Consider the following 26,177-nt stretch of genomic DNA (forward strand, 5'->3'; position numbering starts at 1 on the left):
CTGCTAGACCTTGTTTTATCTTTACTGTAGCTCCACAGTACTTGAATTGCTTCTCTTTGGCTGCTTGCAAAATTTTCTCCTTGACCTGGGAGCCCTGAAATTTGGCTAAAATGTTCCTGGGAGTTTTCATTTTGGAATCTCTTTCAGGAGGTGGTTGGTGGATTCTTTCAATGTCTACTTTCCCTTCTGCTTCTAGAATATCAGGGCAATTTTCCCTGACAATTTCCTGGAAGACGATGTCTAAGCTCTTTCCCTGATCATGGTTTTCAGGTAGTTAAATAATTTTCAAATTATCTCTCCTGGAACTATTTACCCCCTTGCCAACTGCTCAGCGCTCTCATTAGACTGTGAGCTTAGTTCCACAAGACACTGATACTGCAGCTGATTCAGAGACTCTGGGTGTCTCTTTCTCTGGCAAGGCTTGCCTGGGACCAGATGTGTGTGAGCATGGCCATGTGGTTGGGCTCCACTCCTGCCCTCGCACAGTGGCCCCCTCTTTCTGACTTTCTAAGATGTCTGTTTAGAAAATGATCTCAGCCTATTCTTTTGTGGGTTTTGCTCCAACGCTTTTCTTTATAGAGGGCAGATACTGGAATGTTAGCTCCTTCCCTTTTGCATCTGCTGCTCTGCCTGACTTCAACTTCACTAAACAAGGTGAACCTGGAACTCCCCAGTGTCCTGTTCCTTGCTCTCTTTTGTACCTCCTTTTGTGTAGTGCCCCTTCTTTTATATTATAAGCTTCCTGAGGGCAATTAATATATTTATTTTTATTAATTATATACCAATACTTAGTACAATTTCTGGCACATAGTTGGCACTCAAAAATGTTTATTGGATTGGATTGTATGTATATATGATGCTTAGCATATATGTGTATATATGTGTGAGAGATTGAGAGAGAGTTGTTACAAGTGAAATATGAAATAATAGTGAAAACAAAGGTTCAAGCCTCTGAGGATATCCATTTATTAAGCAATGCATGCTAATTGCATAACAAATTGGGATCAGACCTCCTCAGATTGGCATTGAACCCTCAATATAGGGGGAAGATACATATTTTTTGAATTAAGAGGAAAAAATAACAGGATATAACACAGGATATGAGATTAGGTAATCTGAATTTTAATTGGTGGAAAGATTAAGGACTTTCTGAATTTGGAAGGAAATGAGTAACTTTTGAGAGTTGGAAGCATGGGGAAGAGTGAAGAAGTGCAATTCTCTGAAGTCAAAAAAATGGGTGTTTCCACTCCCACTTATCTGTATTCAACGAAAAGAATAAGCAAATAGTAACTGATTGAGCAGTACAGCCCCACTTTTTAAAATAAGATGAAACAATTACTTGATATGTTTAACTATGAGAACACTCCTTCTGTGAATCGTTGAATCTGACTAGGTATCTGGTCAGAATAACCTCACTTAGACCATCAGTTAAAGATCTCTAATCAGCAGGTAGAGGTGGCCCAGGTTACCCACTGCACAGTATTAGATTAAAATATTTTTCTCTTAGTTCTCATAATTGACTAAACTTTTCTCACAAGACAGAAACTAGACTGGATCCATAATTGAATAGAAAGCAGACCAAGCTAGATCCAGAATTTAATAACAAGATATAGTTAATGTGATTCACTCAATTCCTACAATTCCTACCACGAATACACTTGTGTGTCTATATACATGCATATATGTGTATATAGAATATGTGTCTATTTGTAGGCATATGCATATTGTGGAGATATATTTGCATATGTATATATGTATGCACACATATATACACATGCACCCACTAAACATATACATTGTTGAAATCTTTCCCTTCATTCCCCCTGGACCTCTATATCTTTCCAATGCATTTAATACATTATTATTTTATCAAGTTGAAAGACAGCATAACATAGAGACAAGAGTGCTTTGGGGCAATACCATGGTACTCTACCTCTGATGCTTCCTGATCGTGTCACCCTGAACCAGTCATTGATTTTCTTCAAACTCTGTTTCTCCATCTCTAAAATTTTGATGTTAATCTCCAAGTGTCTACCCCACAGGATTGTCTTAGAGTTAAAAGGAAATAAAAAAAATATATCAAGTGGGCAGCTAGATTGCACAGTGGTTAAAGCACCAGCTCTGGATTCAGGAATACCTGAGTTCAAATCCGGCCTCAGACACTTGACACTTACTAGCTGTGTGACCCTGGGCAAGTCACTTAACCCCCATTGCCTGCAAAATATATGTGTATGTGTGTGTGTGTGTGTGTGTGTGTGTGTGTGTGTATTAAGCACTTAGGAATTTTAAGGCATTATATTACAGTTGGGAAAGGAACTGTGATAGAAATTGAGGCTAAGAGACCTTGATTCAAGGTCTACCTCAGACACATGGACAATCCAGGTTATTTAACCTTTAACTTATTCTTTATTTTTGAATTCTATAAACTGATCATTCTCTAACACTATGCATTGAAGACCTATCTAGTACTAATCTTCATTGTCAGAGAGAGTTTCCTCACTGAGAATTTCCTATAGCATTGAAATCATTAAGTTTTGGCCTAAATAGATGTTGCCCATTAGGGTTGCCATACAGGGCTTAACCCTGCAGTAGAGAGTAAGCTCCATGAGGCAAAGTATTATATCGATTTTCTTTATTGTGTCCTTAGAGCTAATCAAGGGACTTTGTTCATACCAGTTGCTTAATCAATGTTTGCTGAAGTGAGGGGAATTGAATATATGGTAAAACTTTTGTAGCCCTAGGACCATGCTCAATTTAACTTTTTAAGTCTTAAAGGAGATATAAAGCATGGGCAATTGGTTGCTTATTGGTGTCAGTAGGGAATAATTTTCTGGGAAAATAAATCAGGCTTTTTTGAACTGATAGAGGAAGGAAATCTATTCTCTGAAGAAGACTGAATCTCCAGATGTTCCATCTGTGAAATAACCTGATGCTGCTTTCCAGACTGGGGAGGGGAGTGAAGAAGGAGGAACAAAAGCCTGCTTATTCTGCTTTCTCATGTCTTACTTCAAGCACACATCGATTTGGTTCAGGAGAAATGATGGGGTTGAAGTTAGAATACATGGGTTCAAAGATTGGCTCTGCCGCTCAGTATGATGTAACCTTGAAGCATTGGATCACCCTTTATGGACCCAAGGTACCTCAAGTATAAACTAGTAGATTAACCTTACATGATTTTAAAGAAATCCAAATAAATCTAGGTGATTTTTTTTCATTTTAACATCTATAATACTAAACAGAAATTTATATAGACAGCAGCAGCAGCAGCACCTTCTGACCTTTTTAGTTGCCGAGAATTTCTTCTTGATAAATGGCTTCCAGAAAGCCCCAGGTCTATCTCACTTCTGTGCTTGACTCATCCCTTCTCTTCCAAATCATCAAGCTCAATTTCCCTGTTGCTGTTGTCTTTTTTTTTTTTGAGAGGCAATGAGGGTTAAATGACTTACCCAGGGTCACACAGCTAGGAAGTATATCAAGTGTCTGAGGCCAGATTTGAACTCAGGTCCTCCTGAATCCAGGGCCAGTGCTTTGTCCACTGAGCCACCTAGTTGTTGTCTTTCAATATTGTCTCTCCAACATTCAAGATTCCAGTATTACAAATCATGTCTGAACCTTTCAGTTATATCAGTATGGTTCATACCAATGATGATACATCCAAAAGAAATGTCCCATCCTCCACCTAGGATCTGACAGCTGTTGGTTATTAGTCTATACGGGACTAGTAAAGAGGCAATCAGTTCCTATGGAAAGGGTATTGGGGTCTGTATATATCTTGTATGTAGGTAGTTATTTGAATATTGCCTCTTCCTTATATTGTGAGCTTCCTGAGAACAGAGATCATTTTTTATATTTATTTGTATCCCCAGAACTAACCACAGTGCCCAGAACATAGTAGTTATTTTTTAAAATGCTTCTTTAGGGGGAAGCTAGGTGGTGCAGTGGATAAAGCACTGGCCTTGGATTCAGGAGGACCTGAGTTCAAATCCAGCCTTAGAAACTTGACACTTAACTAGCTGTGTGACCCTGGGCAAGTCACTTAACCCTCATTGCCCTGCAAAAAAAAATGCTTCTTTACTTGATAATTTGGGTCCCAAGTAGGATCTAAATGAATATAAACCAAAGGACTGAGGTAAGTTTTGAAACTGGGTTTCTATGGAGTGTAGACATCAAAAATTCCAAAGTGAGTGGGAAGTCAGTAGAAAAAGCAGATTTTCAGGCCTAGGTGGTCACTGATAGATTGGGAAGTGGGATACAAAAATGATCAGGGATAATTTGCTCGACAGCATATCTTGTTTTAGAGCAAAAACTCTGCCATCAGCCTTGCCCTAACCTGATATGTGATACAGGCTGAGTTTCTACAATCCTTCCTGACTTCTCTGCAGGCAAAGCACCATCAACATGGCTGTTCTCTTTCAGCTAAATCTTTGTCCATTGGAACTGCCCTGATTTGTCTAATTGGAACATAGAAATGAGAAGTGGTTCCTGGAACTGTTTGGCTACCCTGTGCCTGAGTATGATCTAGAAATGAAGCTACATATCTATATTTTATACCATTGGTATGTAGGTTTCATTAACCTTTAAAAGGCATAGGGGTTAATCTGTCAAATTTCCTTCCTGAAGGCATTAATTAAACTGAAGCAATGGGAGCCAATTTTGTGTCCTTTGAAATGAGTCAGTTTTCCTTAACTCCAGTGGAATTTATTACTGTATAATATCTGAAATGAGATGTTTAATTCTTTACTTGTATTAGGACCCTCTGCTGCACAGTTTAGTTTTCAAAATGCTTAGTGAGTAAACTGACCAAAATCCCCTCATAAGTTTCATGAAAATTGATGTTTTAACTAAGTTGGGTCACGTTATAAATGCAATTCAATTCAATTCATTTCAAGAATCCTATACTTCACAGGTTGTGATTGATTTCTAATCAATTTCAAAAATAAAAATACCTTCCTTTGGGAAGTTTATAATCTAATAACTGCCCTGGGGTAGCTTCCAATTTAATGACATTCTGAAGTAAAGCTTAAAGGATCTAGGGGACCATTTCACTTCAAACCCCACTTCTGACAGACAAAGTCTGGACTTGAGAAAATGTATGACTTGCATAAGGCCACACAGGTAGAAGAGTTGGGATATTGTTGTTGGGACCTTATTTTTGCATTTCCTTCATTAAAATGAATATAGCTACAAAAGGCAGACAGTAAATTTGCAGATGACACAGAACTGGGGAAGATAGCAAATAAAGATAATGCCAAAATGGTGGTTTAAATAATCCTAATGATCTAGATTGATTGGTTGATTCTAAGAAAATGAAATGGATTAGGAATAAAGGTAATATCTTCTAGTTAGGGCACAGAAGTACAGGATTGGCATGGCCAGAGAATAGCTAAAAATAAACGGAAGAGAAGGAACAGAAAGGTCTTTTCTATGGGTTAGTTGTGAGACACATGTTAAGATCATAGATAAACCATAGCATTCATCTAGTGCAGCTCCATTTTTTAAACAAATAAGGAAATCGAGGCCTGCAGAGTTTAAATGATTTGCAGAAATTAAGTAAAACCTAGTTCACTCAGGCAGTAGGTGGAAGAACAGGGAACTTAAGTTGTGATTACTGACTCCAAATTCAGCACCTTATGATGATGCCAACAAAGATGGCAATAACAACAGCAATGATGTCAGCAGCTTACATTTAAATAACCTTTTCTGCTTTACAAAACGCTTTACAAATATCATCTTCTCATCACCCTAACCTTAGGAGACAGGTTCTATTATCATCCCCTTTTTGTACTTGAGGAAACTGAAGTTGAGGGAAGGAATACTTGCCCAAGATTACACAACTATTATGTAAACATCTAAAGTAAATTTTGAACTCAGGTCTTCATAAGCCCAGTCTAAATGATCTGTTCTATACTGCCTAGCTGCCTGCATGAGCAATACAGGATTCAATGCAAGGAAACCAATAGTTTCATTGTACTCTTTGCTGGTCTGGCCACATTTAATATATTATGTTGACATATGGACCTAGGGACATAGGAAGGACAGAATATTCCCTGAGGAGGGTGACCAGGATGAAGAAGCTACTTGAAGCCATATTCCATGAAGAAAACCCAAATTCCTTCTAGTGGTTTGTTCATCTGTAGAATAAGAGGTTCTTTTGATACAGCCTCTTGTGCCTCTTTTAGCTTAAGATTCTATTATTTTATGTTTACCCAAAAGAAAAAGAAGACCTGGGGGAAAGTAAGAAGCTTATCATTCTAGAATAGGTGAAAATTTGTCTTACAAAAGTGGGTCAGACGTGTGGCTTGAGATGCGAAAAGAATCTGGAATGGAGGGTAGTGGTAGTGGTAGATATTTCAGTCCAATAAGAAGAGGAGCAATATAACAAAGAGAGCTGTCCAAAGAGAGAATGATCTATCTGCCTGCTGCCTACTTGTTACAACATCACATAACAAGTAGCTCAGGCAACAATTGAACCCAATTTTATTTTGTCTCTAAATCCACAGCCCTAACCAGAGCATCATGATACTTCTCAAGGTCAAGTGCAAACTCATCAGTTTCTTCTAGATATTCAATTCCATTCTACAGGAGGAGAAAAAGATACAATTCATTATTTTCAGCATGTCTTCAACAAGCCCTTATTCTGTCACCCCCTCCTGTCCTGTTTATTTTGGTTTTATGGTAATATTCTTTGGGGGGCTATTTTTTAACTCTAGGATGTCTCTTCTCTTATGAGCACATCTGTTCCAGCTGCTGCTTGTTCACTTGAAATCATCCAGCCTCCCTCTGTGACATCATAATCATTTCATTGTCTACCAACTGCAAAGTCACAGACAGCAACCTTGCCAGTCAATTTTGGAAAGAATACTAGCTCTCTTTTTAGAAAAGAAAAAAAAAAAAAAAAAAGCAAAACAAACCATGTGTGCATTAACCTCTTAAATACTCAGAGCATCTTTCCTTCCCATTTCATCTACAATTGGTGAAACTCATTAAAGGTGACTTCTAAAAAGACATATTTAAAGGAATGGACCTGAGAACATATCCATGCTTTCTGTATAATGTTAAAAGATCTTTCAGAGATATGTCTAGGGAAATATTCTGAAATATATCTGGAGAATGCTACAGGAAATGGGAATATTTTTGAGACAAATGTAATAGAGAGAGGTAGAAGAACGCCCAAAGCCAAGATTCCATTGGGAAGAGATCACAGGGCCTTGGTATCCTGCTTGACAGTATGACTCTCACAGGGGGAGGGGAATATGAAGGGAAGGAGGTCACCAGGAGTGAAAAGCATCACATCTAGAAATTTCCTATTTTAGCTCTTTCTTAATAACATCTGAGAACCAGCATGGCATGAGGGTGAAAGAGTTGGTTTTGTGCTGACAAATGTGGAAATATGTTTAATGCAATTGTACATCTATAACCTATATAAGATTGTTTGCTGTCTTGGGGAGGAAGGAGGAAAGAGAGGGAGAGAGAAAAATGTGTAACTCTAAATCTTATAAAAATGAATGTTGAAAATTATCTTTACATATTACTGGAAAAAATAGTATTAAGATACTTGGCCTTGGGACTAAAAAGATCTGAGTTCAAGTCTTGTTTCTGATTACATTTAACCTCTCAATATTCCAAAAGTCAAAGTCCAAGAGAACATGGTGACCTACATAGGTGAGTTTTCCTCATCAAGGGTGTCCCTTGTAGCAACAAAATGACAGGTTGAGTCCCCATCACTTATTTTGCCAATTAAGTTCTAAGTTCACTCACTCCTACCTATTGAGGGAATTTAAATACTGTTGGTGTTTTGTTTTGTTTTGTTTTTAATTTCAGCAATCTGAGGGAAAGTCCCAGTTGTTCTGCCCTAGTTATAACTCTTTCATCAATGAAAAAGAGCAAAGAGCATACAGAAGTCATTTCTCAGAAGCAAGTGGAAACAGCGAGATTGAAACTCTGAGAGATTGTGATTGGAGGAGACCCCTACTTTAGATGGGGTAGGGAGTAGGTTGGGTTTGAGGATTATTTTATCGAAAAAACAGAAAACAGGAGAAGGAAGTAGGCCACATAATATTAATATAATATAATACAATATAATATAATATACTTTAAGGTGAGATGATATGATAATAATATTATAATAATAACCTCAGCTATTTCTACTTACGAAAGGATTATGAGAATTGTCAATGCCCTCTAAATTCCTCTGCTTTTGTGCACAGTTCCAGTTGCAGAGTCCTAATTAAGACTCTAAACATTATAATCTATGAAAAATAGCTTGGATCCCTGAATTCATTGCCTGAAAGTACTTCAATGCTTATAGAACTTATATATGTTCAGATTGTTGAAGAAAAATATCTATTTCAAGGAATATGAATAGTATAGGTAATGTTGACACAAGTGCTCTCTTACCCAAAATGCTAATAATTCATTGTCACCTGTTTGATAGTCAGGAGACAAAGAAGATGAAGCTCAATGTGGAGAAGGGAAAAAGAAGAAAATGAAAAACTATATGCCCAGGATTTTCCAGAAAATTACAGTATAATGAAAGTTATTTCCAAATAGGAAAATTTTGTAAGCCTAGTCTTAGGGGCACCGTGTCTGGTTCATGATATACCTTTGCCAAAATTATTTTCTTAAAGCACTGGTGAGGTCATGTCTTGTCCCTACTCAGTAAATTCCATCAGCTCCCAATTGTCTCTAGGAATAATGATAAACTCCTTTGTTTTACATATAAAGCTTTTCACAGTCTGGCCTCACTACACTGCTGTAATTTGAATATGCTTTCTGACCTTGCCTATACTGTATATTCAACTCTACTGATCTTTGAGCTATCCTTCACACATGACATTCAAGTGGAAAGAGCACTAACTCTGGAAGTAAAGAATGAAGAGCATTTATTAAGCACTTATTTTGTGCCATGTATTGGATAAACTCTGTGGAAGTAGACAAAGATTATTTCAGCTCTCAAAGACTTTACATTGTAATAAAGGAAGGGAAAACTGAGGAAGGGCTGGATTTGAAAGGGCCAGGAAGTATAGGAGCGTTCTGATTCTGTTTAAGATAAGTTGATGGATAAACAGTTTAGAATCCAGGCTCCAGTGGGTGAACAAGGGGTGAGTAGGATGAAGAGAGAGATCCAAGTTTGGTTACATGACTTGGAACTAAACAGAAGAGGTATTTGACTCCTCTGAAGTCTTAAGTTCAAATCCTACCCCTTAAGTTAACTACGTATTTAATTTAGGAAAGTCACCTAACCTCCTAGGCATCAATTTCCTCATCTGTAAAATGAGAGGGCTGGTCTAGAGGAAATCTGGGGTCTTTTCTTGGTTTGAAATGCTCTCTCCCAACTCCGTTCATATTGCTGAAATGCATTCAAACCTTATAAACTGCTGAATGCGTTACCTGCTGAAGTAGAAAAGGTACACTTTCTACATGAGGCTCCTAATTTTCCCTCATACTTGGATCCTCCCTTCTAAATTAAATAATGCTTATTTCTTGTATATTCTGTATGTACTCATTCATTCATTTTGTTTGTTTGCTTGTTGATTTATTTATGTGTCTGTTGTCTCCCTTGATAGAGTGGGAGCTGCTTGAAGTTAGGGACTCTTATTTTTGTCTTTGGATCCCCAACAACTATTGAAGTGCCTTATGTATATATTTGTGCCTGACATAAATATATTTTGAAATATTAATAAATGCTTGTTGGCACAATAAATGACAGAGGACAGTTTCTGTGTCACATGAAAGCTATCAACCACATGACTCAATGAATTCATACCAATGAACTGGCAGTAGACATTTATTTAATAAGGAGTCAAGTGTTACAAAGTTTATATACTAACAATACTTGGCATTTATATGACAAGTTAAAGTCTGCAATTCACTCTATATAAACTAAACCAACATGAGTGCCACAACAAATATGTAATATAGATGGGTACAACTAGTGTTGCATTCTCTTTACAGATAAAGAAAATTGACGTTCAGAAATATGAAAGTACTTGCTCATGTTGATACACCTGGTTTTAGGGGCAAGATTTGGGACCTGGTCTTCATGTCCAGCACCAGATCCATATTCCTTTTGCCACAGATCTCAAACACTGGAGTTAGAGCCTGAAGACATAGTTTTGAAACTTAGATCTTCAATTGATCTATTGTGTGATCTTGGGAATGTCCCTTATCATTCTAACCTGTTTCCACACCCCTAAAAACTGAGTGAAATAGACTTGATCTCTAAGATCCTCTCTATCCTTAAATGCTGTGAGGAACATATGATCTCATGGAGTTTATAGAGTAGTAGAAAGAGGAAATCAAATAGATAGATAGATAGATAGATAGATAGATAGATAGATAGATAGATAGATAGATAGATAGATAGATCTATTAGGCATAGTTGCGTGATGAGTGATTCAGAGACGTACAGGATAAACTGCTATGTGAGACATGTGAAGGAGAATAGTATTACTGATGGGGATATCAGGAAAGAATTCATGACTCATAGGCTTGTTGTGAGGAAAGTACTTTCATGAATCTTGGAATACTATAAATATAGGTTGTTAGTGTGAGTTAAGGACAGCTACATTGGTACACTGGATTTGAAGTCAGGAAGACCTGAGTTTAAATTCAGCTTCTAACACTTACTAGCTATGTGATCTTGGGCAGGTGACTTAAATCATGTTTACCTCAAATTGCTCATCTGTAAAATTAACTAGAGATGGAAATGGCAATCCATTTCAGTATTTTGGCCAAGAGAACCCCAAATGGGGTCACAAAGAGTTGGACATGACTGAAACAACTGAACAACTAGTGTGAATTATATGGAAGACTTGATATTTGAGATGGACTTTAAAGGATGGGTGTGATTTCAAAAGGCATAGATGGGAAGAAAGGATATTCCATATGTAGTGGGATATAATAACAGAAAGTGAGGATTAAATATCAAAGGTTATAAGGTATTAAATGTGTTAATGAAGTGCAAAGGTATGTGTATATACTGGCTTCCTTTCAGGATGGGTAGGAAAGACTCTGATTGAATTGGAAATTAATTCCTGGCTATTGACTGGGGAAAAAATGGGCTATAGACTGGCTTGCCCAAGCTGGCTAATCTCACACAACAGTTCAGAGACTTTCAGATCCAGAAAAGAATAAAAATCAATATTCTCCAGACATACAAACAGAAAGACAGCATTCAAAACAGGAAAATGCTTCTAGGACCAAGATCCCTGTCAGGAAATAAAGTTGGTTCAGTATTCAAGGGCTGGAATGACAAGAGCCTAGATACAGAGGGAGCTCAGCAAACCAACCAATCTTAACAAAAACACTGTGCCCAGTGATGAACCACATGAGGAATCCCCAAGAAAGGAAAGGGATCAGAAATACCAGAGGCATGACTTACCTTGACCACATGTGTCCTCTAAATGTTAACTGCACTATCATTCAATTCTTAAATTGTGTGAATTTTTACAGGAAAACAGCATGTATTTATAGAGGAATATGGGTCAACTTTATGATAGGGAGGGTGCAGAGAAGGATTCTAGCTACTGTTCTTACTGCATCATCTTATTAAGTGACTTTATGTTCAGCTAATTAGATCTACTGTTGTTGTTCCATTGTGTCTGACTCTTCCTGACCCCATTTCAGGTTTTCTAGGCAAAGATACTGAAGCAGCTTGCCATTTCCTTCTCCAATTCATTTTACTGATGAGGAAACTGAGGAAAATAGGGTTAAATGACTTGCCCACTATCATACAGCTTTTAAGTATCTGAGGCCAGATTTGAATTCAGGAAGATGAGTCTTGCTGACTCCATAACCAGCACTCTACCCAGTATGCCAGCTAGCTGACCTATTATATCTACTGATTGAATACTAAAGGGAAACTTATCAATAAAAAGTGATGGGCTATAGTTTTAGGGTTGTAGGCCTACAGACAATATGTATTCTTTAACCTAACATTAGTACATAATACTTTTTCAGGACATGCTACAGAGTCAAGGAGAATAGTGCCAACAGAGAATCGGGGTATACAAATCCAAAATTTGGGTGAAAGGTTAGATGTCAGAAGAGTCAACATCTTTGGAAAGAAAGGAGATAAGGAGTTCTAAGACAACAAAAGCCACACTACTGAGAAGACAAGGGGATCAGGGAAGACTTCATTTGAATTTGGCTTAATGGTACTGATAGGAATTCTTCAGGCAAAGAGAAAGAGAAAGGACATATGAGTCATAGAGAATAGCTTTAAAAAAGGCACTATGGAAGGTTGGGGAAATAAATGGATGTGCTCTGATACAGTCAAATTATTTATTCATTTAGAAATTAAATCACAAAGAGGGCCCACAATTCTTTTCTTGATTAAAAAAAAATCATGCCCAATTATGTTTTGTATTTAAATGTGTGAGATTTAAAATTGGATATAAGAGCATTAAACTCCCCCTTTGAACTTTTCCCTTATATATCTTCCAGACCAGTAAGAAAAGAAGCCTCTGAGCTTCAGTGAGGGATTCGTTTTTATTGTTTAGCCAACAAACAGGTGATACCGATTAGGGAAATAGGAAAGTAGAAATACAAATGAATAATCCTAGATCTAAGCTTAGTCTACATTCTTTTATAAAACTCACTGAATCCCCAAACTGCCTGCCAGGCCGAGAACCAGAGGCGATCACCAAAGCGTGCGGCGTCAAGCCAGAGTTGTGCGAGACCGAGCGCCAACTTCCGTTCTACCCTCCATTTTAATTTGGTGTCCCGGAAGTATGGCGTGTGTGGCCACACTCTCCCGACCAGCAGCAGATGCACAGCTGTTCATCACTGTCTGTCTCCTCCCCAAAAGGGCAGTCCTTCAAAAGCCACTTCTGTAGTATGCATTCAACTCTCCAATGATTCAGTAAAATCTTCTGTTTTTTACCACAAATGACTAGGGATGGGGGAACAAAAACCGGATTATTTAATTTTTTTTCAATTATCTTTGCTGGATAAGACAGGAACAATTAAAAAATAAAATTACCCAAAACAATTTAAATATTAAATTTAAATTTTTGAATTAATTTTGAATTATTTAAAATATTAAAAAATAAACAACATTAGTTTCAACTGGCCCAGGGAAACCACTGTTTTCTTGAAGATCATAGGTAATTCTGATGGGGGATGGAATTAGGATCAAGTTGATTGTGAGTCATCCTAAAAGAATTACAAGACTCAGTGACTCAGTTTCCCAAATTTTGTTGCAATACTGTGAATGAACACAGGGAAAGAACCAGAAAAGTGGAAAGGGATCTCTCAAATAAATAAATAAAGAAAGTTATATTTATAGTATGGATAAATTGATTATCAGTCTCATTACAAGGGACGGCCTATCCTAATTTGGAGTTCCTGGGGTCCTAAGCCAACCCCTGAGGTGGATACTTTTTCCGTGAAGGCATGTTTTGAGGGTTTTCATAAGGTGAATCTGGGGACAAATTTGGCCTTTTCTGCACATGTCTCTTTTTGGTTCCCATGTCCAGTTTCAAACTATCTTCTTTATCAGCTTGGATTTCTCTACCCTTTCTGTGCATGATTGTTATATTTAAGGACTCTATGACTTGCCTCTTTATGTTCTTGTTATTGGTGCTGACTAATGTGGGTAACAAGAATATAGACTCTGACTTGTATTAATGAAGACGCACATCTTAAGTTATCCATTAACTGGGGTCTGAATCCCTCTTAGAGTTCAAATCCAAATTAGATCTTGGGTCTTAAGTTTTTCTATTAACCCCTTTTTTGCCTCCGACATAAATTCTGGCCCATTATTGGATTATTTGTATAGAGAGTATTCCCTTGCTCATGTAGCAGAAATCTCTCTTGCCAACTATCTTACTGTTTAATTAAAAATTGCTTTTCTAAACTAACGTATCCCCTGGTTGTCTTCTAAGAGAAACATAATAGTAGTAGTTCCTGAGCTATGCTTTTGGGAGTTTGCTAAATCATACTTGGGGTTTAGAGAGGCCCCCATGTACATGCCATAGCCCAGATAGTAAAGGAATATTCCTTAGATAACCTTATTTTATCCTCACAACTGAGTGTTTCAGGCAGGACATGCATTATTAAGCCCATTTTACGAATAAGGAAAAGGAAGATCATGGAAGGTAATGATTTGCCCAAAGCCCCAGAGTGATTAATCAATAACTTCTATCCATGTCTTCACTTCAAGCCTAGAAGCCTTTCCTGGGAAAAATAAGTAACTTTGCTATCCCTTCATAATCTCAGTGGTGCTGGGTGCATCTGAATTGGCTGAGTCTTTTGGTTTGTTTGTTTCTTTGTTTTTTCTCCCTTTTGCACATTAGAGATAGCATAGAGCTCATGACACTGTACAGTTCATTAAAATTAAAAATGAAAACCAGAGATTGTTCTCTTCCACCTTGTCTTGGGGGATCTAGGCTGGTTTCTGTTTGTTGTTTTGATTTCCGCCCCCCAATGTTATGCACTCCCTCTGGGCTCTGTTAGGAGCTAATTCAATTATCCCCTTTGTCTTGCTGCAGGAGCTCTTCTTTAGATTGTTCATATTTATCGATGTTTAACAATGCAAACCCAAACTTGCTGTGAACAGAGACAATATTTAACAAAGTAAATGCTCCAGGGATTTCTGGAGCTGCACCAAATCCTTTCTTTGGACAACACATTTTGAAACAAATATTCCCATACATGGTAAACAGGAAATATATCCTCCTGTTCAGTCCCCCAGAAGATCTGGAAAAACAAACAAATGAAAAAAAAAGAATGCCCAAATGGACCAAGCCCACATACACACAAACCCACTAATCATGTTCAAGGGAGTGAGATTATAGACCATGGGAAACAAAATTCAAAGCACAAAGACACTTCCAGGTTTGATACCATTACCTACACATTATCAGAGAGAGGAAATGCTACCTTTGTCCAGATAATTTAGCATCCTTTTCCTTTATTATTTTATTTTGTTTCTATCTATAGCATGATTTTCATATACTGTTTGATATTAATTATCTTGTTCTCCTTTCCAGCCCCTCCACAACCTAGCAAAAACTTCCCCTCCCAGCTAGATATCATGCTATTCACCTCCATACAGTCAAACTTCACCCAAATCAGACACTTCTTTGACCTCTGTGTGTCCACTGAGCTCTGAGCTCTCACACCTTTGTGCTTTTGCTTATCTTAGTCATTATGGCAGGATTGCATTCCCTAGGTCTCTAATTCCTGACCACATCTATTCTATAAAATCCAACTTAAACATCACCTCTGGCTAGTCTCCACTATTCACTTTGCTTAATAATAACCTTTCTATTTAAACCTCAAATGTCATATTGCTTTGCAAAGACAACAGATCAATTATTCAGTGAACAAACATGAATTAAGTACTTATTATGTGCCAAACAGTGCTATAAATTGGGGAAAAAAAGGCAAAAAGACACAGTCCCTGGCCTCAAGAAGCTCACATGGGTAGCCAAGCACTGCTTCAATAGAAAATGGTATGGGGGTGAGATTTCTTTCCTGATAAGGGTTAAGCCCAGAGAAGCAACAGCAGTGTCAAAATCAAGAAGGGGAAACTGGCCTTCCAACTGAAGATGCCTGGGGCAGAGCCAAAAGCATAGTATTTACCCACAGTTTCATTGGGGTTTCCTGAGGCTGGCTCAAACCACATCTGGATACATTTGCTACTGCCCTGGCTAAAAGAACTTGCTTTATAAGAATGAATCTAAATATCCTCACATAGGGAGGCTGGTGTTGAAAAGTAAAAGGTGAAAGGGTGTCAGACAGCCTTAACTGGGCACTCGTTAATCCCTGAAATCCAATTCCAACCTTTCTGCCAGTTCTCTTTGCAGGTGTATGAAGTTTGGCAGTCCTCCCACCACTGGTTACAATCCTTCTTTTTTTGTTTTTGTTTTTTTGGTGAGGCAATTGGGGTTAAGTGACTTGACTAGGGTCACACAGCTAGTAAGTGTCAAGTGTCTGAGGCTGGATTTGAACTCAGGTCCTCCTGAATCCAGGCCCGGTGCTCTATCTACTATGCCATCTAGCTGCCCCGGTTACAATCCTTCTTGCACAGGGGAACATTCAGGATCAGTTCCTTCCTCCAACTTGAGGACACCAGTTGGATCCAGGGTCCTAGCTTGGGGGAGCACTCATAGACACATGTGTCCTGCATAAAGTGGCATCTGCAGGCCAAACCATAGCCAAAATTACTCCCAGTATGAGACCCTTGGACTCCAGCTTCCTGCCTGACAGAGCCTGGCTCTCCTAAAACCCTGGCTTCCTCCCAATCTGGATTCTTCCCCCTCAAACCTGATCTGGAAACCTCTAACCCCCTACACATTGGATTTCACAGACCCCACACCACTACTGAGTGAGTCAGAGAGTGCCCTTCTCCCCACTTTTAAGTGATTCCAGGTCCAGTCTCCTACCTTTTTCTCTGCATAGCACAATCTACCCTTTTCTTCTTCCTTCTTTTCTTTAGGGGAAATTAAATACTGGTTTTGCCCTCTCTAAAGTGAAATCCTCCTTAATACTACTCCTTTCTATTTTTTTTTTTGTTGTTTTTGAGGCAATTGGGGTTGGGAGACTTGCCCAGGGTCACACAGCTAGTGGGTGTCAAGTGTCTGGGGCCAGATTTGAACTTGGGTACTCCTGACTCCAGGGCCAGTGCTCTGTCCACTGTGTTACCTAGCTGCCTCAACTACTACTCCTTTCAAGTAGGGATTGTTTTATTGATGATATTTGTATCCTTAGTACCCGGTCCATATATGTTTAATAAGTTTAATGTTAATTGATAAAAAATTCTTTTTTTAAAAAACATTTATTTTATTTTATTTTTTTCATATAAATATTTTATTTTCCAGTTACCTTTGGAGATAGTTTTCAACATTTGTTTTTTGTTTTTTTTTTTTGTTTTTTTTTTTTTTTTAGGCAATGGGGGTTAAGTGACTTGCCCAGAGTCACACAGCTAGTAAGTGTCAAGTGTCTGAGGCCGGATTTGAACTCAGGTACTCCTGAATCCAGGGCCGGTGCTTTAACCACTGCGCCATCTAGCTGCCCCCTCAACATTTGTTTTTATGGGATTTCTAGTTTGGGATTTTTCTCCTTCCCTTCCTCCCTCCCCGAGACAGCAGGTAATCTGATATAGGTAATATATGTACAATCACATAAAACATGTTTCTGAATTAGGCATGTTGTGAGAGAAAAATCGGAGCAGAGGTAAAGGACCTCAAAAAAGAAAAACAATAAAAACAATAGAAATGGTATGGTTCGATCTGCATCCAGATTCAACACTTTTTTTTTTCTTCTGGATTTGGAAAGCATTTTCCATCATGAGTCTTGGACCCTTGTGTTTCTGAGAAGAATCAAGTCTGTCACAGTGGATCAACACACAATGTTGTTGATGCTGTGTGCAATGTTCTCCTGGTTCTGCTCATCTCGCTCATCATCGGTTCATGCAGGTTCTCCCAGGTTTCTCTGAAATTGGCCTGCTCATCGTTTCTTGCAGCGCAGTGGTATTCCATTGCATTCGTGTACCGTGGCTTGTTCAGCCATTCCCTAATTGATGGGCAGCCCCTCAATTTCCAATTCCTTGCTGCCTGGGATGCTAAAATGTTCAACTATGAAACCGCAAAAGTGGAAGAGAAAAATAGAAGACATGAAGCTGAACATCTACTTTATAAGTGAATGCAGGGAAATATCACTATGTACATTTCAGACCAAAGGACTATTGATGAAACATACCATATATCTCCAAAGAAAGAAAAGAAATACTATAGGTATGGGAAGCATTTCCTGCTGGGCTGTTAACACCAATCTTAGAACACAAGAGCTCAGTAGTCTCAGTAGGTTAGAAAAGTTTCTCATTTTACAGGGCTGCTGGGCTAAAGGAAAGAAATTGAAGCTCAGACTCAGCTAGGCAACATGCTCTTCAGTGCTATGTGCTTAAGTTGTAGCCATTATTGCTGTTGTTGATTGTGGATGGGGAGAGAAGGGAGAGAAATTTCCTTTTTATTTTTTTGGAAGTCCAAGAGAGAGCTGGTGCTGGATCTGTCCCAGGGCAGCCCTAAAAAGAGAGGTGGTAGAGGTCTTCCATAACTCTTGTAGCCTAATGAAAAAGGTTTCTGCACAAGAGTCTATCCCCTATGACATCCAATGATCAATACTATTTGCAGACACCTACCCTCTGCCCCACAGTTGTGCAGGCACATAGGGAACAATCAAGAGGTGCTGTGTCACATCAGCAAATTAAAAGTACCTTGCCCTCAGCAAAGTTCAATGTCTAAGTCCTTTCATACAAAGCCAGAGCACATATTCCATGGGATTGTCCCCACTACATTTATTTATATTGTGAGAGGTATCTTGCTGGAGGAGCATCTTTTAGGTTACTTTTTACTCTATCACATCACAGAAACAATAAGTACAGTAGAATCTTGTATGCTCTACAACTTTCAGTCAGTTATGTGACTGAAAATGTAGTAAGCTATAAAATACTGTTTGTGAAAGCAGTCAGCTCTCTTATACCTTTATCCAGGATATGCCTGATATATGCATAGATAATTTTCATAAATATGTTATAAAGGGGAGAAAGGCAAAAAAAAGAAAGAAAGAAAATGGTATGGGGCTTGGAAACATGAAGCCCTAACTTAGAATGTTGCATGAGTCATTTACTAGCTGAGACCCTAGAAAAGTCATTTTACTTTTCTGTGATGAGGTTCTGCATCTTTTTAATCAGAACAACAGCTTTTACTTCACAGTAATAACTGCAGCAAAGATACAAACCAAAATGCTCTTTGAAGTCATTTGGGGAAGATCATCAAGACCAGGAACATCAGGCAAAACTTCCTGTGAAGACTGTCCTTATGTGGGACATAAAAAGAATGAGTGAGCAAATGAATGAATTAGGAAATTTTGGAATTGGAGGCAGGGATAACAGGATTCATATATAGCCTCTATCACATATTAGCTGTTTGACACTGGGAAAACCACTTAAATTCTCTGTATCTCAGTTTTTTCATCTGTAAAATGATGGTGCTAATGACATCTAGGGTACATTCCAGCTCTAATTCTATCATCTTTTCCCATGACTGATGTCTTAAGACTTTCTAATGGAATAATCACTGATTCATGACCCCACAATTAAATACAAGATCACAATTGAGAAATTTTCAAGATTTCTTTTAATTATTTGCTTTCTGTCTAGGAAACAAACAAGTCAATGTGTGGGAGACAATGTCTATGTAGAAAATTTTTGAGATCTCCATCTGTTCTAAAAACACTTATTTTTAATCACTCATTATTATTAAAGTCAAAGGGGTATGTGTGTGTGTCTATATATATGTATGTATATATATATATATATGTATATATATATATATATATATATACACATACATAGATAGATATGTATGTGTGTGTGTTTCCCTGAGTACACAATTGTTTGGGAAAACAGGGATGAAAGTCAAACATGATAACATTTCCTTTCCCTTTATTCATGAGGCCTCTGGAAACTAATGAGATTTATTCTGAGAATGGCTTTCTAATTGTGCTTTAACTGCATGGTGACATTTCATAATGTCAGAAGGATTTTGCTTTAGGCAGAGTGATTTTGGTCCCTGCAGAAAATTAATTACCACTTTCTGAATAAGCCACATTTTATTTTATTTTATTTTTTATAAATGCGCAAAGCAAAATTCTCAAGGTTAACCTGCTTTCCAATAGTGAAGAAATCTTGGGGAATAAAGGGGTAAAATGCACATCTACTTTAGGTCTAGTTTTATAGCCAATTTTGCCTACATAAACAAACCTGCCATGGGTAAAAGTGGAAGTCATCTACTAACAGGTATCAAAAACAACTAGTGTGTCCTAGAAATACCATAGACTTTCAGAATGTATTTCCATGGACAAAATGAGTTACTAACTTTTTTTTTTTCAGTGAGGCAATTGGGGTTAAGTGACTTGCCCAAGGTCACACAGCTAGTAAGTGTTAAGTGTCTGAGGCCAGATTTGAACTCAGGTACTCCTGACTCCAGCGCTGGTGCTCTATCCACTGCGCCACCTAGCTGCCCCATTTACTAACTTTTGAGGTGAGATAGAATCCCATTTATTATTATTGGATCAAAGATCTAGAAAAAGAAGTGTGAGATTTAGCGTGCTACCAACCTGTTGAGAAACATACTGAAGGGAAGCTCTGCCATGAATAGAACACATGTGAGTTAGCATCCAGAAATGACCTTTCTGGGGTTTTGAAGGTCAGATCAGGATCAGAAAGTGATGTCAATCAGAGATACCAGCCAATTAGCTTGGGGCTGTGTGTGTGGATGGCCCTCTTTCTTGTTTCACAAGAGGCATCTAGGAGAAGCTGTGGAGGGGAGAGAGCTTTTCATTTCCATATGGTGGAGAGCCAGCAGGGAAAGGAAGAATAGGGAGAGTAGACAAATCTCATACTTTATTCATGTGTTTCTCTTTACTAACCCCTAATATGCTTTAATAAATACTTAATGCCCAAAGATGGGTGCTATACATTTTCCAATTTAAGGCAACCACTCGTTAGATTTTAAACATCACAGCTAGAATTTTAGTTCCTTACATAAGAGAAACCAGGGGACATCTAATCTGATACCCTTGTTTTATTGACATTTGGAGAGAAAAATTGGTTTACCTAAAAACAGAAAAGTTGTAAGTTACAGAGTAAAGTTTCAAACCCAGTTTCAGTGAATTCAATGCCAATTCCCTTTACATGGTCTGTGAGAGTTTATTGATCCAGTTTATAATCTCAGCCAGTTCTCTGTTTTCTCACCATAGTTATTTGCCCCCAAATCCACTGTCCACTCTCCCTTTCATGGCCATGAATATTAGGATTAGAGAGTCATCACAGTATGGTAGCTAGGCTTAGAGTTAATACTAGCTAAGTGACCATAGGTAAGTCACTTAACGTCTCTTGGCCCCAAAGATGATTGTAGACTAGTAATATGGGAAAGGGTTCTGTTCCATTTGAAAATATATGAGGGTGCTTATCTCAGTTCTAGGTTTTAGGGAATTTAGCTGGATTTTATAATATATTGCTACTTATAAATTAGAGGCTATAGCACCAGTCTTTGACATTAAGCATTTTTAAAGCATATTAAATGTTAATAAAGAGAGAGCACATTGCTCAGAAATTTCAGAAGCCCCACATACCTAGGTAGAAAAGAGAGGGGGGGGGCATGCAGCTGCCTCTTCCGGTGTCTCAGGCACAGCATAAAATCCCCAAGGCACAGGTAGAAGACTGGGGAGAGAAGAGAGTGACCTGGCTCACCCCAAGGATTTTTATCCTTTATCAGATAGAGGTGGGTCACTGCACATTGGTCCAAGTTAATTGGCCAGTCCATTGATTGACATGACTTGTGGGGGTTGCCTAGGTGAGTTAACTTCCTTCAGCTAGTCAGGAAGGTCAATCTACATTTCTTTTCCAATTCTACTGACTCGGGGCTGGCCTTAAAAGAGGTCAGGCAAGGCTCCCTTTAGTGCAGGGCCAAAAAACACCCATTATTTTCTCACAGTTCCCAGACCAAAATTGTCCCACACTTACAAAGTCACAAATATAGATCAAAACCTGAAACAAAAGCCTAATTAAAAAAAAAAGTAAGAAGTGATATTGTATTTTTCTAAGAAAAAAATCAACCTTAGTTTTAGGTTCTCACCATATTTGAAGTAAATTAAGTGAATTGGGATCAGAAGAACATAGATTCTCTTAACTAATGACAGGAAGATTTCATGGGAGCCAGGAATGGTTATTGTTGAAGACATACTCATGAAAATTAACTCATGGAGATGAATTTCTCATTTTTTTTTCATTGGAGTGAACTGTCAGATAAGGATTTTTTTTTCTCTTTTTCCCCTGGAATTCCATTTTTACTTGCAAACTGCATTACTTCTACCATCTTAGTACACCAAACTGCTTTCATTTTTCTCTATTTATTTTAGTCTTGGGGGGGGGGGCAGCTAGATGACACAGTGGATAGAGCACCGGCTCAGGATTCAGGAGTACCTGAGTTCAAATCTGGCCTCAGACGCTTAACACTTACTAGCTGTGTGACCCTGGGCAAGTCACTTAACCCCAATTGCCTCACCAAAAAACAAAAAAAAAATGAATGTTAGTCTTTTTTGTGATCATTTCCAAAATTTCTGATTTTGTGATCATTTCCAAAAGGCCATGCATTATGTAACACAACCTCTGGAGCTACTTTGTTGTTGTTGTTGTTTTTCAAATCCCATTCATACTGATCATTTGGGTCCCAAGAAGTTATCTCTCAGGATTACAGGAGTCACCCAGAGGGTTTGAACTTTCTAGTACTATTGATCATATTCCCCAATCAGGGATCCTCTCAATTAATTATAAGCTGGAGTTAATAAGCTTTTAGAAAAGGTTATTTAAAATATTTAAATGCATTTGTTTCAGAAACATTTCTCCACATCAAGGGCAAACTCTTCCCTTGAACACAGTTTCCTTAGTGAGTATGGGGTTCAGATTCTGATAGGATATGTGTACAAAGGATACTCATTGGAAGTTATTTTTCTTCCTTCATGGAATCCTCATAAGCCACACTGAGGTATAGCTCTCTGATGAACTCTGAGAGTCAATGCTTGAAGAATACTGCAATTCTCTTTGTTATGTGTGTCCTCAGTATTTCTCTCAGTTCCTAATGCATATGCAATTTATCCAAATTGTTTCTGACCTTTTATAGTTCCCAAGGTTATCATTTAGTCAATAGAGAGGAAAAGTGGAAAAATATAACTCATCCTCCCTTCTCAAATGGCAATTTTAGTTTTGTGGGACAATGAGGGTTAAGTGACTTGGCCAGGCTCACACAAGTTGTAAGTGTCAAGTGTCTGAGTCCAGATTTGAACTCAGGTCCTCCTCAATCCAGGGCTGGTGCTTTATCTGTTGTGCCACCCAGCTGCACCTCCCAATTTTTTCTCAATGGTAATTTGCCACTTGATTCTACTACTACTTCTTATAATTGTTGTTGAAATGCTCATTTCTGAATTCACTTGTTGCGTACACATAGGCCCAGGCATATGTCTGATCTATACAATTACAAGCTATTTTCTAAGTGACATCATTTGTATTTATCCAGTAGTCAAAGAATGTTATTACTCTCAAGTTGATTAAAGACTTATTTCATACTTAGTTTAGATATTTGATCGATTGATTCAATCAATGCTGGGCCTTCTATGATTCCATTGAAAGGCCAGCCTTTCCAATTAGATCCCATAGCTACTGCTTGAAGAAAGGGAGATGAATGGCAGTGAGCTCTCTGCATGAATGCTGTTTTCTACAGGAAGTCTTTCCTGTTATAATAAAATGAAAAAGAAAAAAAGAGAATTGAATGGATTGATTCATTGACTAAAAGAATCATGGAGTTATAGGATTTAGAGGTGGAAGGGACCTTTTCTCACCATCTAGTCCCTCTCTTTTGTGTTACAGAAGTGAAAACTTTGATCAAGGGTAGTCAAGTGCTTTGCTCGATATTTGTTATCTAACTTGACACTAAATGTGTGACCTTGGGTGACTCACTTAACCCTCATTGCCCCACAGAAACATAAAAAAAATTTTAAATTTAATTTTTTTTAAAACATATCATTAGGCTACAACTTTTGGGGGCAGCCAGGTGGTAGAGTACATAAAGCACTGGCCCTGGATTCAGCAGAACCTGAGTTCAAATCTACTCTCAGATACTTGACACTTACTAGATGTGTAACACAGGGCAAATTACTTAACCCTCATTGCCCTGCCCCCACAACAATTTTTTTAAAAGCTTAAAAAATTCATTATCTAAATAAGCTGAAAAATTGAGATTTCTAAAAGAGGTCTGGTTGATTTCTCTCCTTAAGAACCTCAAATGAGGGGCAGCTAGGTGGCACAGTGGATAGAGCACTGGCCCTGGATTCAGGAGGACATGACTTCAAATCTGGCTTCAGACACTTAACACTTACTAGCTGTGTGACTGGGCAAGTCACTTAAACTCAATTGCCCCACAAAAAAAGAACCTCAAATGACTTTCTCTTGGCACTGCAATACACTATACGGTCTTCTTTGGTTATTAAAGCTCTTGGAAAGGGGAGGGGACCACCAGCAGGGCTTAGCAGGCTCTGAGGCTGGTATCCAATTCTGGACTCCCATTCCAGCAAGAATGTAAAGCTGATTAGAACAAGATCCATGGCCTATGCCACAAGTGCCAGGCGATGTTCCTGGGCTTGACAATCCTCCTGTAGCTGGAGGTGCTGCTCAAAATCTGTAATGACACCCATAGCCAGTACTATGATCTGCTCAGAATATTTGTATGGATGCTTTCTCTCTGAGAGTAACTACCTCTTTCTGAAGGAACTAGGCCCAGGGCAAACAGTCTTTGGAAACCATTTGTCTTCAAAGGCCTACAAGGTCAAATACCCAGAGAATTTCTTCCTTTTCCTCCTGCTCCTCCTCCTCAGGTAAGCACAAGCTCGCTAGCATCAACCCCTTCTTTGGCAAACACAAGAGACACTACAATATAAATCTCTCAAAAATTTCCATGGGCTCCTTCAGCCACCTGCCCAGAGCAAGCATTTTAGATGAGAAGGTTTTTGCTCACCCAGAGGACTGTCCCCCGACTTGCAGATCTGGCCCATCATGTACCACACGAAAAGCTACTGTGTGGCCTCCTGTGGCCAGACTCTGACAAAGATGACCAAGGCTGGGAGGAGAACCACCGAGACATCTCCTTTATTTTTGGAACCAAGTTCCTGAACAAGCATGACCTGGACCTCATCTGCAAGTGCACCAGATTGGAGCGGGAGAGGGTTGAAGCTAGGGTCAGGACATCCTGACTCAGTGCTGACCAGGTTTTGCTTTGGCCCAAGTGGTAGAATATGTCTGTGAGTCCTTTGCTAAGTGGCAGCTAGTGACATCCTTCTCTGGCTCCAACTACTGTGGCAAGTTTGACAATTCAGGCAACTTATGGACTCTTTCCAGTTGGGTGATCCCATGCCTGGAAGGGAGGGCAAATTTCATGGACCAGGCTCCCCAGGGTGGTACCTCTGACCAGCCCTATACTCTCTGTAGATCCTTGTTGGAATGTATAGATACTGACAAGAACAAAGGCAAATAGGGGTAATCCCATGGTCTCATTCATGGCAGCTGCCCCACCTTTCCATCCTGCAAATCCAAAAAAGCCTAGAAATAGCTTTTCCTGGGCTTCTTCAGGCATGACTGATTGGGCAGAAACCCTGGCTTCTCTTGCTGTATCAGACACCCAGGAGGGTGTCCAAACTTCAGTGTATTTTTATAAAGCAAAATCAAATTGAGCTTAATCTGTTCAAGACCTGGCCTATTCTTCCCCCACCCTTCTGCCCCATGATCTGGATCCTGGGCAGGAAGATGAGGGAAGAGAGAGGAAGGACCCCTTAAAGCAGGGAAGAAAACTTGAATCCTTCCTGGGCTCAGCTGCTCTGCCTCTTGGGCAGAGGGGTTGTGGGAACATAAGGCCCTGTGCCTTTTTCTGGTCTTTTCTGAATAAATTCCAAAGCTGGATTCAAAAACAACTAAACAATAAATCTTTTCCATTGTACTCAAAGTTACCTTACCATGCAGCTTAAACAGCACTTTCCTTCATATAATTTACCTTTCTCCATAGCTGAACTGCTTGCTCTTCCCTCTGAGTTTGTATAGTCTGTCTGTACCTTTTAGAATATTGCCCCTTCTTACCTTCACTTAACAGAAACCCTAACTCCCTTTGAAATTGAGCTCAAGTATTACCAACTACAGGGAGGTAGTGATCAAACCAGTTGCTAATGCCATGCCTCTGTAAGGATTACTTTGCATCTGCTAAGTACATATGTTGCATTCACTTTTCTGTGTTCATTTTTATATCCATTAGCCTCCAAATTCCTTGAGAACACTATTACATTTATTTTTCTTTAAATCTACATCTTTGTATCTGTATCTTTGTGGGTTTTTTTTTTTTAGTATCTGGCCTATAGTTTTTATTTAATGAATGCACATTGAATAAACGAATCCAAAAAAGGGTATATGGCTTTTATATGCAATTGTATGAAAAAGGAAAAAAAATAGATCTGGAGGTTTCAGTGGACCACAAGTTCATTATGAGTCAATATTGTGATATGACATTCAAAAATACTAATGTACTTTGGGTTCCATCAAAAAGGACCTACAATTTTATTTAGATAGGGAA

The 26,177-nt window shown here is 38.6% G+C and overlaps 2 pseudogenes; one reads left to right on the top strand and one right to left on the bottom strand.

Annotated features, from left to right (window-relative positions):
- Positions 1-15,493: 15,493 nt before the first annotated feature.
- LOC122739645 lies at positions 15,494-16,306 on the bottom strand (annotated as a pseudogene).
- A 7,886-nt stretch (positions 16,307-24,192) lies between these two features.
- Positions 24,193-26,177, top strand: part of LOC122739646 — a 66,966-nt pseudogene continuing 64,981 nt past the window's right edge.

Source organism: Dromiciops gliroides, chromosome 2 (assembly GCF_019393635.1).
Source record: "Dromiciops gliroides isolate mDroGli1 chromosome 2, mDroGli1.pri, whole genome shotgun sequence".
NCBI classification, from domain to species: Eukaryota; Metazoa; Chordata; class Mammalia; order Microbiotheria; family Microbiotheriidae; genus Dromiciops; species Dromiciops gliroides.